Source organism: Pholis gunnellus (assembly GCF_910591455.1).
Source record: "Pholis gunnellus genome assembly, chromosome: 6".
Lineage (NCBI taxonomy): Eukaryota > Metazoa > Chordata > Actinopteri > Perciformes > Pholidae > Pholis > Pholis gunnellus.
Window position 1 is genome coordinate 15,480,964 of NC_136532.1, and position 11,579 is coordinate 15,492,542.

Consider the following 11,579-nt stretch of genomic DNA (forward strand, 5'->3'; position numbering starts at 1 on the left):
TTATTACCGGTGATTCATTTTGCTTTTGACATTAAAAGCTCGTCGCTCGTTAATGGTTGCAGCGATCGGGTCCATTGATGCTTGATTGATCTGAGAACGGGGGATAATAAAACTGCCTTCCTTGTCATTTTCCTGATCCTGTAGTTTGGAAGCAGAGAGAATCAAGAGAAAATGTTATGCAAATGATTTGTTAATCCCTTTACATTATTTGTTCCATTTCTCCCTTTCGCTTTCACACTCAATTTCTAGCACAGCAAGCTGACAGGCGGACACCCTCAGATTGCTAATTCTCAAGATAGAAAAAAAAAAAAAAAGTCAGCCATCCATTTTGTATTTAGAATATACTTGTTCTATTAATTCATTTGAATTGTATGATTTTTACCTGAAAAATGCACAAAGAGATCCTGAAAACCCTTCAAGTACTTCACTTTAGAGACCTTCAACTTTAACCTCTCTCTTCTTCTTCTTTGTGTTTGAGTCTAAAAGAATAAGCCGAGAGAGCAGTGGCACATGAAACTGTGACCAGTGTTTTTTTTCTTCTATAGTTTTGTTGTCCCAAAGGTTGGTGTTAAAAATAATAAGAAAGAGGTGGGATGGTCTTAGATTCAAGAAGCTTAAAAATGCAAAATCTCAAATAAGCCCAATTTCCACCAGCCAATCGCGTTGCATTGCGGTGGGCTTGTGTTGATCGTCTCAACTGACTCACACACCGCCCCTCCCCAAATAAAAACACTACAGATTTACGTGGCTTTTCAAAAAAAATGTATCTCGACATTTATCCAGCTTAATCTTCTTAACATATTAAAGTGATTTGCTTTACCCTGAAGTGGCTGAAGCTGCGCGCTCACCGCCCTTCGTGGCACTAAGACCCGAGAGGCATTGTGGACATCTTTCGCTCTTGAATAAGAGAGAGGTGGGCAGAAGTCAACCTGCTTCTCAGCTGCGGAGCCGTGGCTGTCCCCGCTGTGCGTCCATTTTATTTATTTTATTTTTTTGTTCTGTTATTAGTCCAACTGTTGCACTCAGTCAGTGTTCTTAGGCACGCGGCTCTGCCAGAACTGCCCACTCTGTGGTGTGGAGGTTTGGAGCTCTCAGCTTTTGAGCTGAACTGAAAGAGCTCGCTCACAGAGTAGGTGTTGGCAGGATGCTTTGTTTCTTTCTGTGAATGTCATGAGAGGTATGGATGAGGAGAGAACTGAAGCACATGTGATGGCATGATGTATCCGGGTGCCAACTTTCATGCCTGACTGCAGATTTGGGCATTTTCAGATAGATGATGTGCTTAACCTTTTCTTCAGACGGGACACAAATCTGAGAGTCAGTAGTGACGGTTACAATGTGTTCTTCGCAGGCCAGGCAGCTAAAAGGTCTTGTTCAAACTCAAGCCCTGCTAATGTCTTTATTTGGCATAATGCTCTATGGATGAGCTTCGGGGCGTTGGTTTTGCCAGATCGCATCAGTAGATCTGTAAGTGTAGACTTGGAGACATTCATTGCAGCTGAAGCCTGAGTCCATTTATTGTCTTCGTGGTATTTAGCTTAATGTCTGTCAAACTTAAATCTCACATGATGGGGTCGAAGTAAGTGTTGATGTGCTACAAGTCTAATTAATTTGATCTGGATCAGAGTTTAAAGAGTTGCTTTAATTAAATGATCTTAAAACTTACTCTGTAAATTAGTTTTCTTTTTAGCAGATGTTCTCACCTTTTCACAATGTTTGGCTCGATAATGAGATATTAGTCCACTATGGCTATACTTTAAAAAGCTGCAGGGTCATACCAGAAGAAGATAAAAAAGTAACAGTACAGAGCAAAAGATTCCAATAATGAAGCTGTGTATTCACATATTTAATACATTGTGTATGTTTCTATTTTTTCATATTCAAGTTACCTGACAATTCATTTCTTGATTAATTGAGTAATTGTTTTGTTTACAAAGTAATTGTATCAATCCAGCAAATCCTCACAATTGAGACGCTTGAATGTTAAAATTACTTAAAAGTATACGTTGTGATTGCTGTCTTAATTTGATCGTATCAGCTCTAATTTATTGCACCGACTCTTCAGTTATGTTTTTCTCATTTCACTCATTTATCATCCATCTGAGGCTGTTTTGAAAGTGCATGTCAAAAGAATATAAAGGTGTCATTTGACTAAATAATGATAGTTGTTTTACTAAGAAATACTTAAACTAAATGAAACACAACTCCTACTTATAATAAAAACAATGGTTATTTAAATGTTTTCCCACTAGACACAGAAGGAAATGTATTTGCTGCAAACTAGATAATAACAACCTGCTTACGAGAGTTTGGTGGCCCACAGTGATGACTTACTGGTAAACGTTCATCCCTGTCCTCTCTATAATGATTTAAAGGTGCAAGATACGATGGGAGTATTTTGATGGCCTCTCAACGGCTCTCAACATGGAAGACGGTGAGCCGGTGGCTCACAGCTAACAGTGCTAACAGTGCTAACAGCGCTAACAGCGCTAACAGTTCTAACAGCGGCAAACTACGGCGAAAGTGCTAACAGAGCTAACGGTGTTTACCTGCTATGTTGGGACGGCGGTAACAGCTGTAACCGCTGTATGAGAGCAGTGCAGAGCTCACCGGCGGGTGTCAACAAAGCAAATGGAAGCTTTGACAAATCACACACAGAGAGGGAGAGCTCCTTCATTCTCTGTTCAGGTTGACATTACTCCACTTTGTCTTTAGTCAATAGTTGTTTGCTGCTGTATTATTGTTCAGAATGTTATTTCCTTTCCTCACTATGCTGTGTTTCTGTGGACACTTATTAGAATACCTCATGAAATGAAATTTGGTGTTTTGCTCTTTCTCTTTTCAAACTGGCAGGTGCTTGCCCTCTTGTACTTGGACTGAATGTCTGACAGGTGTTAAAATCATACACTGAGGCCGTCCATATAAAATATTGTTGAACGCAGCGCGGCTCCACACAGACGAGCACTTCAAACAAACTATGAGTGGTTGCTTCTTTTCATATCGCAGAGAATAGGAGAAATTGATTGGAACTGGGAGGCTTAGGACAGGATTTTCCTCAACCATAATATTTTTTCTTTAACAACTGCAGCTTAAATTTAGATTTTTTTTTTTCTGGCTTTGTTTTTTATTTCTTTGTCCAAATCCTATCGAGTGGTGCTTCAGGTTTTTCCTTGAGTAAAAAGTTGATATTGTTGTGGGGAGGGAGAAAGGACTTTTTTTTTTTTTTTCATGTGTGCAGGAATGTAGATTTCTTCCCCCCGTGAAATCCTAATTGTGCCTTGGAGGGCTGGTAGGGTATCTCTGCTCGGCTCAGCTCTACAGGATTTGTGTCTGTGTATGTTAGAGTATGTCTCTTAGCTTGAATGCGGATATAACCCTTTCATTGCACAAGCTGCTGATTTCTCAAATTTGCCGATAGGCTGATCCTGTGCATCCGTAGCTTTTTTTGTAGAAAACATTGAAAGTTTTTTGTTTAGAAAGCTTCCATATTTAATTTTCTTTCCCTGAAATACTTGATATTTGTTGAGCGTCAATGCAGATAACAAGTGGACCTCTTTCTGTGGATCAACCGTGTATGAAAACTAAGCTCCTGAGAGCATGTCTGGTCAATAGCGTGTGGTCAGATTGAGAATATATCTTGGGTCAAAGCACGTCTGTCCCGTGTGCTTCTTGAGTTATTGCTGTGCATTTATCTATGCAAATCCAGGATAAGATCCTATCTGCCTGCAGCGACATATCCCCCTGGATTTGGTCTATGTGAGTTAGGCAGGTTATGGTTGACAGTCAAAAAAGGAATTGCAACAACATATATGCGAAGATTATTGCTGTAGTCATTAATTGTTGCTTGAAAAGGGGATTAGGATTAGCAGTCCTATAGAGCACTCTAACACCTGTCCTTCCTGATCGCTAACAATGTGACTTCATTTTTCCTTATTTCAGTATCTGTTCAAGTTGGCAAAAATAAAAAAGGCTGATTTATTCAAATGAATCATCAACGCTGGAAATGATTCAATATGTGCCACATTCAGATGGGTGATATATTATTCCCTTGGGGAGAGGCAAAGATGGAGCCGTGGAGCTGTTTTATTTGTGCCGTCTTTATCAGTGTGTCAGGCAGAGAGGCTGAGCTTGTTCTCTATGAATGGACGAGCCCTTGAACCATAAACCTGTACCTCCTCTGATAACAGTTTTTGCATTGTGATATAAGTGCCATTCTCTGTGATGTCCCCTCTGACAGCGCTAAATATATCAACATACACAAAATGATCTGTCAGACGAATTATTTTATTCCAACCAGTTCTCCAAAACTAAGGATTTTCTGTGCTGCGTGCACAGTATGTGTGTGTGTGTGTGTTTTTTGAGGACATATTGTGGATTTTTGTTAAGGATTCAAATCAAAGCTCAGCATTGTGGTTGCGTTTCTCCAAGCTTTGCTATTCATGCTCTTAATGTTTTGCCTGTAGGTGAACATCTTAACTGGTTGTTGTGTGTGTGTTTTTTTTTGTCCTCCATACCTTGTGCTGTGTATCGTTTAATGCTATTTTCTGCTGCTGGGTCCTCAGACTGCTCTGACGTCTGAGATTGCCACATCTTCTAAGGTGATAAGAGTGCTCCCTGAATTACTCAGTGCCCGTGTGATGACATGGCCCTGATTGTCAGACGGGTGGGCTGGTGACACTGGAACACAGACGGTGCTTGTCTGTTTGAAATATTCTCTTTCAAGCTTCCAAGCCCTGGGCAGTCCTCTCTCTCCCAGTCTCCCAACACCCAGCTTCGCCCACTGAAACAAGACTCTTCCATACTGGAAAATCTGGCCCCGTCAACTGGCAGTCTTGACTAGGTTCAGCCCACACGCCAAGCACCCCCCCCCCCCCCCCCCACCACCACCACCACCACCACCAGCACCAGCACAAAATCCACCCCTTAATAGGCACTAGAGTTTGCCACCCCATGTAGATGCCTTTTGGTCGCCATCCATGAATGGCGTCAATAGCATCTTCCTACACAACAGTGACTGAACGGAGGGCACAAGGAAATGTGGGAATAATTTACACTTTCTCACTGTACTACCATCAGAAACCATAATTAATCATGATAGAAAAAATGTGGAAGCCATCTTGGCTGGTGAGACACACAGTGCCTGTGAACAGGCCTGACACCTTTAACAGCTCTGATGGCCAGATAGGAATGAGTGTCAGAGTGCTTACAACCAAGCTCCCGTCATGGCACCACGTATCCCGTCGTCTTCAGAACTGTGTTCGCTGCATGACGGTTCTTCGTGGAGTGTTACTGTTGTGAGCCTTTCGGATTTTATATTATATTATAGGCGGTCGTTAAAAATGTGGCACTGAGTGTGAAAATAGATCCAACAATAGCAATTATTCTCCTATTATATTAAATATGTCTTTCACTTTTATAACTCCAAGTAAAAAAAAGAAAAAATGGAACAAGAATGAAATGGCTGCCAAAATACCATGTAAAGACCCCCCAAAAAGTTAATTTGTAGAGCACATGTTAAATGTGAGCTTTAGGTGTACAGCTTTGATATTTCATGTCAACTTGCTGTTTTCAGTTTCAGTCCACTAACCAAAACATCCACGAATCCCAATAGATCCGAACTATTTTCCTCTCTTCAACTCCAAAATTAGTACTTTTAGAATCAAAATAGTTGATTTAGATTCCCTAATGCTGGTGAAGTAATTATAATTAATTAGTAATTATGTGCTCACCATTCCCTTCTATAGGCTGCCCTTGGTGGTAAAATAGCAGATCTATGACTCTCAGTCTCTGACATGCGTGACAGACTAATTACGGATATGAGTCCAGTGCTGCAAATTGCCCTGTGTGCCTGGTGTTGTGTTCCGAGCAGCCAAACTACACGACAAAAAAACATTTCCCTCTTGCCTCATTTAGCCTGGCTGCATGCTACTTCGGAGCACCTGTTAGTGGTAGTTACTGTGTTTTGAGCATGTGCATTTTGCAGAAATGCTTTCATGGCAGTGAGTAGGTGTATGTGTGTAGAGCCACCACTAGAAAGTGTTGAAAGCCTCAGCTAGCAAGATCGCATCCAGGGTGACTAATAAGCTTAACATGAGCACGGCTGTGTTCGCGAGCACTGTGCGGTGAAAGAGGTCCTCAATGTTGAGAGAAATGCAGAAATGCTTCCCTAGGCTGCTGCTAATTCCTTCACCCCCCTCAAGCTTCAATCAGACTGTGAACCGTCTTGCTGTTAGCTATGGCTCCAGAGCAGCTCCCGAACTGCACCGCCAAAGAACAAACAGTGTTCGGGACACAGACTGCATTCAAACAAGTTCATCAGAGAGATGTTCATTTGTGGTTCTATTGGCCGTCTGTTTCAAGAATGTGCGAGTGTCACACAGATTTATATTCAATGTGCAGAAACTATAGGGTGTGAAAAAAATATTGCCTCGCCTCATTTTAGCATTATGTGTTAGTTTCATTAATATGCAGCATTGTAATCCACGTTTTTTTATGTTCAAACCGGAAAGTGTTTAAGTGATTATGTAATTATGTAAACTTGTGTTTCATATTCCGCTGTGACTCCACTTCCACCGCTGCGTCCTCGCGTCGTATAGCTCACTCGTGTGTTTGTCTACCTAGCGGGGAACTAGGACCAGTGTTGTCTTTGGGCCGAGAACATGCGTCTGTATCCACATGTGACTTTCCTTTGACCAAGAGGCTCCTGGAAGTGTGGATTTATAAGCCACTTCACACTCCACTCCTGTGTGGGAGGCAGGCTGAGTTAAAAATAGGCAGGTTTGGAGGTAGCGAGCAGCCCGCGCTGTGTGAGGCGCTTAAGAACACACTGAAGAGTATTGGCATTGTCTTTGCATATCATTTATATGTGTCAATAATCAATCGCAGTGTTAAACCAGTAACTGTGGCTGTTACTGGCTCTTGTGAAATATCCCAAATCATCTTGTGTAACGGTCTCAGAAGCTGAGATGATGTGCTGTGGAGTTTTATAAAACATGGTGCAGCGTTCTCTGCTGATATACACTGAAAATAAAAACACCATCTTTGACTTGTTGACCTTATGTGCATGTGTTTGTGTGTCAATGTGCAGTATGTGTCCATGTATCTACATATCTTTCATATACCATCTTAAAGGGGCCTTCCAGCCATTTAGTCCCTAGTCAACTCTGTCTTCTAGAAATTACATTTATACACTACTAACTTGTTTTGCCAAATATGTTTTCAGGAAAATGTAACTGCTGCCTAAATGTTGAGGAAGTAAACAAGCCACTGGATTCTTAAAATATTTAACCAAGACCTTGAAATCTCCCTGAACTTAACCAAGTGCCCTAAACGTAACCGTAAAGGTACCCGTTGGATTTCATAACCACTAGTAGCACTGGGGAGCAATGTTTTTACGAGTGGATCCCTGTTTTTGTTTGTAGCGTGCACGCCCACACGGACGCTGCCTGTTATTGGTTTCACGCTCATCCGATGATTGACGGTTTCTGGTGATAGTGGTACAATAGCGACGGCACTTTTCAAGAACTGCTACCGAGGAACCTTGGATGTCAACGGTGCACAATCTGAAATATAAAAACATCGGCTTTGCAAATGTTTTAAGAAGAAGGAATGCATTCAAAGTGTTGTTTAGACCTTAATGATGCACAAAGTGTGTTGGTGAGACAAAAAAAATCTACACAGTGCACTTTTATAAAACATGAACTATGCTTTAGTTGGTACAAGCAGATGTTGTATTGCAAGAGCAGAGAATCTAGGGTACATAAATGAAACAAGTTTTCTGTATGTAAAAACATTACCGCACTCCCCATCATGCAACTCAACCTCTTTCCCTTAGCTGGGCAGTAAAAAGCCACGTTTTTGACAAACTCCCCAGTTTGTCAAAAACAGCTGAAGTCAAGATTACTCAAGCGATGTCACTTCAGTAATGTTCCTCTATTTATACTATCAGTATTATGTTATCACTGAGTAGTACCCCCAATAAACTAATGTGTCACTACATGTTTTGTTTATTGCTACGTGAGAACTGCAGGCATAAAAAGCCTTCCTGCTGTTTTAAACCTGCAGATCATTCAACAGTTGTAGGTATCTAAGCTGACGTTTGTATTTATGTCTCTGTAGTCATAACGAGACCTTTTTATTTCAGTTTTTCCTCTGTGGCAGATTCCCGACCAGCCCTTTTATGACTGCCCATGAAGAGGGCTTTTTAATGCCGCTTGCAGTGAGGAACAATGAGGATTCAAAGCTTCTGCAGATGAGTGTGTGTGTGTGTGTGGGGGGGGGGGCGACTAAATGGCCAATGAAGGCCTCCTCACCTGTAAGGATGGTGACCTCTAGGTGAGTGCCACAGCCCCCCTTCTATCTCCATCTCATTTTTGGGTCCACGGCCCCCCGCTCTCTGGTCAGGATTCAATTACTGGTGTCAGGCTGACCTTTGACCTCCCCTCCAACAGGATGAACCTCCTCTTTTTTTTTACCCTAAAAGTGGTGCCACTGTTACGCTTCATATAACTCGCTCTTCTGCCCCTCTCGCTGCTATCTGCCTCCGAAATGAGACCTTATTACTTTGTCCTTAGGATGAAAGTCCACGCGTCTTTTCTCTATGAATTCACTTGATACAAGATTATATATTAAGTTTTATTTTTTTATCTTTTTTTTAAATAATGACATTTTTTTCGTTGAGATTTATAATTTGAAAGATGTTCTTCTACAGTTGTGTTTTAGAGTTTCTATTTTTCTGTATTTACAGATCGATCTTTCAACCTCGTTCTAAGCCGCAGTCGATGGTTGTTAAGCCATCGCCGTGTCTTAATCACAACACAGATACCTGTTAATTACCAAGCGAGTTCAAGTATTTTTGCTACTTAAACAGGGATTTAAGATCGATGCGTTGCTCTGCCCCGGGTCGAGCGTTGAGCACAGTTGACCATTTAATGAAACGTTGTGGGTTCTTTGCGCAGAGGCTGAAGGAGAGGAAGAACAGGGAGGATAAAGCAACGGGTATATTAATAGGCAGCCGTACGGATGACACTGTTTGGTATTGGGTCAGGGATAAAGCATGAACTTGTAAACTCACAGAGGGGCCTCTCCTCCCCTCCCTCTCGCTAACTCACTCTCGCCCTTCGTGGTGTCATCAGTTAGCAGAGCTGGGCTCGATAGCCTAGGCAGCTCTACGAGAGCAGCGATTAGACGTCTCTCTGATTCTCATCCCCAGCAGAGTTCACTCAAAGGTAAGCCAGTAGTTTACATCCTCAGAGACACTGGTATTCCTCTGCCTTTGTTCTTTGCCGTCTTCTGTTTTGCAAACAGTGTATCTACTCGATGCTATTGGCATGATGTGGGAGTTTCATGTCATCTCTTAAAAATACACAATATAAAAAGTTTTTTTATTTTTTTAAACTGCACCTGCATGTCTATCGTATATAATCAGGAAGAGGTTTTGAGTGACTCCCCCGTCAAACTCTATAGGTGTCACTGAAGAGACCACCTCCCTTTCCCCTCCCTAACCACTGACCAGTAACCAAGACGGAGACAGTCAGCTGCAGGGTTTATTGCAGCCGCCTGGCGTCTGAGGTACGGTCCCATCGGGCCGTTTTGCTGTGATCACAGCAGGCTGTGGGAGGTTAATCCCAAGAGAATGCAGGCTCAATCTCCCCCCACCTCCAGCCTACACCCAGGTACCTCCTGTATAATGGCCCTGTGGAGCTCGGTGGTCTGTGGCCGACACCTACCCACAATCCACTTCTGCTCTGAGCTCTCAGATTAAAGTCCTTTAAATACCGTTACAGAGCACAACTGACCTCTCGTCTCTTTGACATTAATGTAAATCAACTAAATGAATTGAAACTATTTCTCACTATTAGCTTTGTGTGTCCTCCGAAATATAAAAAAATAAACTGTCACCAGTGAGAGATTTGATTAGCTGCAGTGTTGAAGCAAATCTAAATTTGAAATGATCAAATGTTACGTTTCCTCATTCGTATTAGTAGTTAATACTGATAACATATTTTTGAAAAACATGTTGTTTCCAGTATCCAGCCATGAGAATTAGCCACGGTAAAACATGTTTTGATATACATTTAGTTTGTTCGAGCCACAATAAATTATTTCGGGTGGCACAATATGCATCTGTTTTTCCCTGGAGTCTTTCACACATATCTGTGCGTAATTAATGTGGATTTTGACAGATGGAGAAAAAAGTGTTCTTGTAAGAGGGAAGGGTACATGCCACAATGTGTGAAGTGCAAGCATGGAGGGAGCCTCTTGTATTATTTACTGCCCGTGCCAGCTGGACCAGCCAGATTCTTACAGGTAGAAATTTAAGCACAAATTATGTGCAGAAATCATTGAAATTTGGGGCCCACCACAAATAGGCCATGTGTTTGTTGTTACAGTTAGAAATGAATGTGAAATGCTCTTAATGTTCTAAATTTAGGCTTTAGGAAAAGTAAGCCTGTCCTATACAGTGTATCTCCGTCCATGGTAACTTTCGTGGAATAATCTTTCTGAAATTTCTTTTAATGATAATTGTGACTGGAGGTGATTATTTATTTAATTGCCTTTTAGTGTGTGTGTGTGTGTGTGTGTGTGTGTGTGTGTGTGTGTGTGCTTGTGCTGTTATTTGAAACCGTGCTATTTTTGAATGCATCAGGGTCTGACTTAAATATTAGTGTAACTACATTATCACAGTGTTTTTGCCTGGTAGCAAACATGTACAAATGAGGATTACAACTCTTGAGAAGGCAACAGGTCATGGTTGGTAAGCTGCCCGGGGGGGTCACTGATATAGAGTCATTTTTGACAGGCTGTGGAGGAGGCTCTATTGTTCCTGGTGTGTCTGGATGTTACCTGCAGGCACTATCGCTGAGACTACAGTATTATCCTATTATTAGGCTTAGTTGTTTACGCTTATTACTGCTTGTCAGGTAGGCAGAGAATCCTTCTGAAAACGAGCATCTGCAGAAAAATACATGACTACTTCTTTATCTCATTCAAGTACATCGGCTTACGATAATTTTCAGAGGCCTTTAAGAATGTCTTGATAGGACACAACAAACAGAAATGTAAGGTTTATGTTTACATGCGAGCATTTGATTCTATGAAACGTTTCACTGCACCACAGACATGGTTGTTTGGCAGACTGTGTACGAATGTAAGAAACGCTGCATCTGTTTTATATGTATTAAAGCTGATATCATTATGGTCTTGCTTCAGTTGAAAGTACGTACACAGTAAGAGGACATCGTGGATTGAAACAGCCTCGGTTTAATGTCTCTGTTTGTAGAGGAAGTGAACAAAATAAAAAAAGCCCATCATATGGTCTGGCAGATTTTGGGCACAGGACCAGGGATGACAAATGTGCTCTTGCAATAATTCAATCTGCTCTCATAATTCTCTAACTTTTAGGGACAGACAGAATGAAAAAATGTCCGGCAGTTTAGCCGCCAAGTCAACGTCCAATAACTGATCAAGTGTTAGTTAAGATGCTTTTCCTCTCACTTTATCTATTGACAGATTGAGGGGTACAAAGATACTGGGTAAGTGGCACAAACTTACTGTGAATATGTTAACGAGAGGATTTT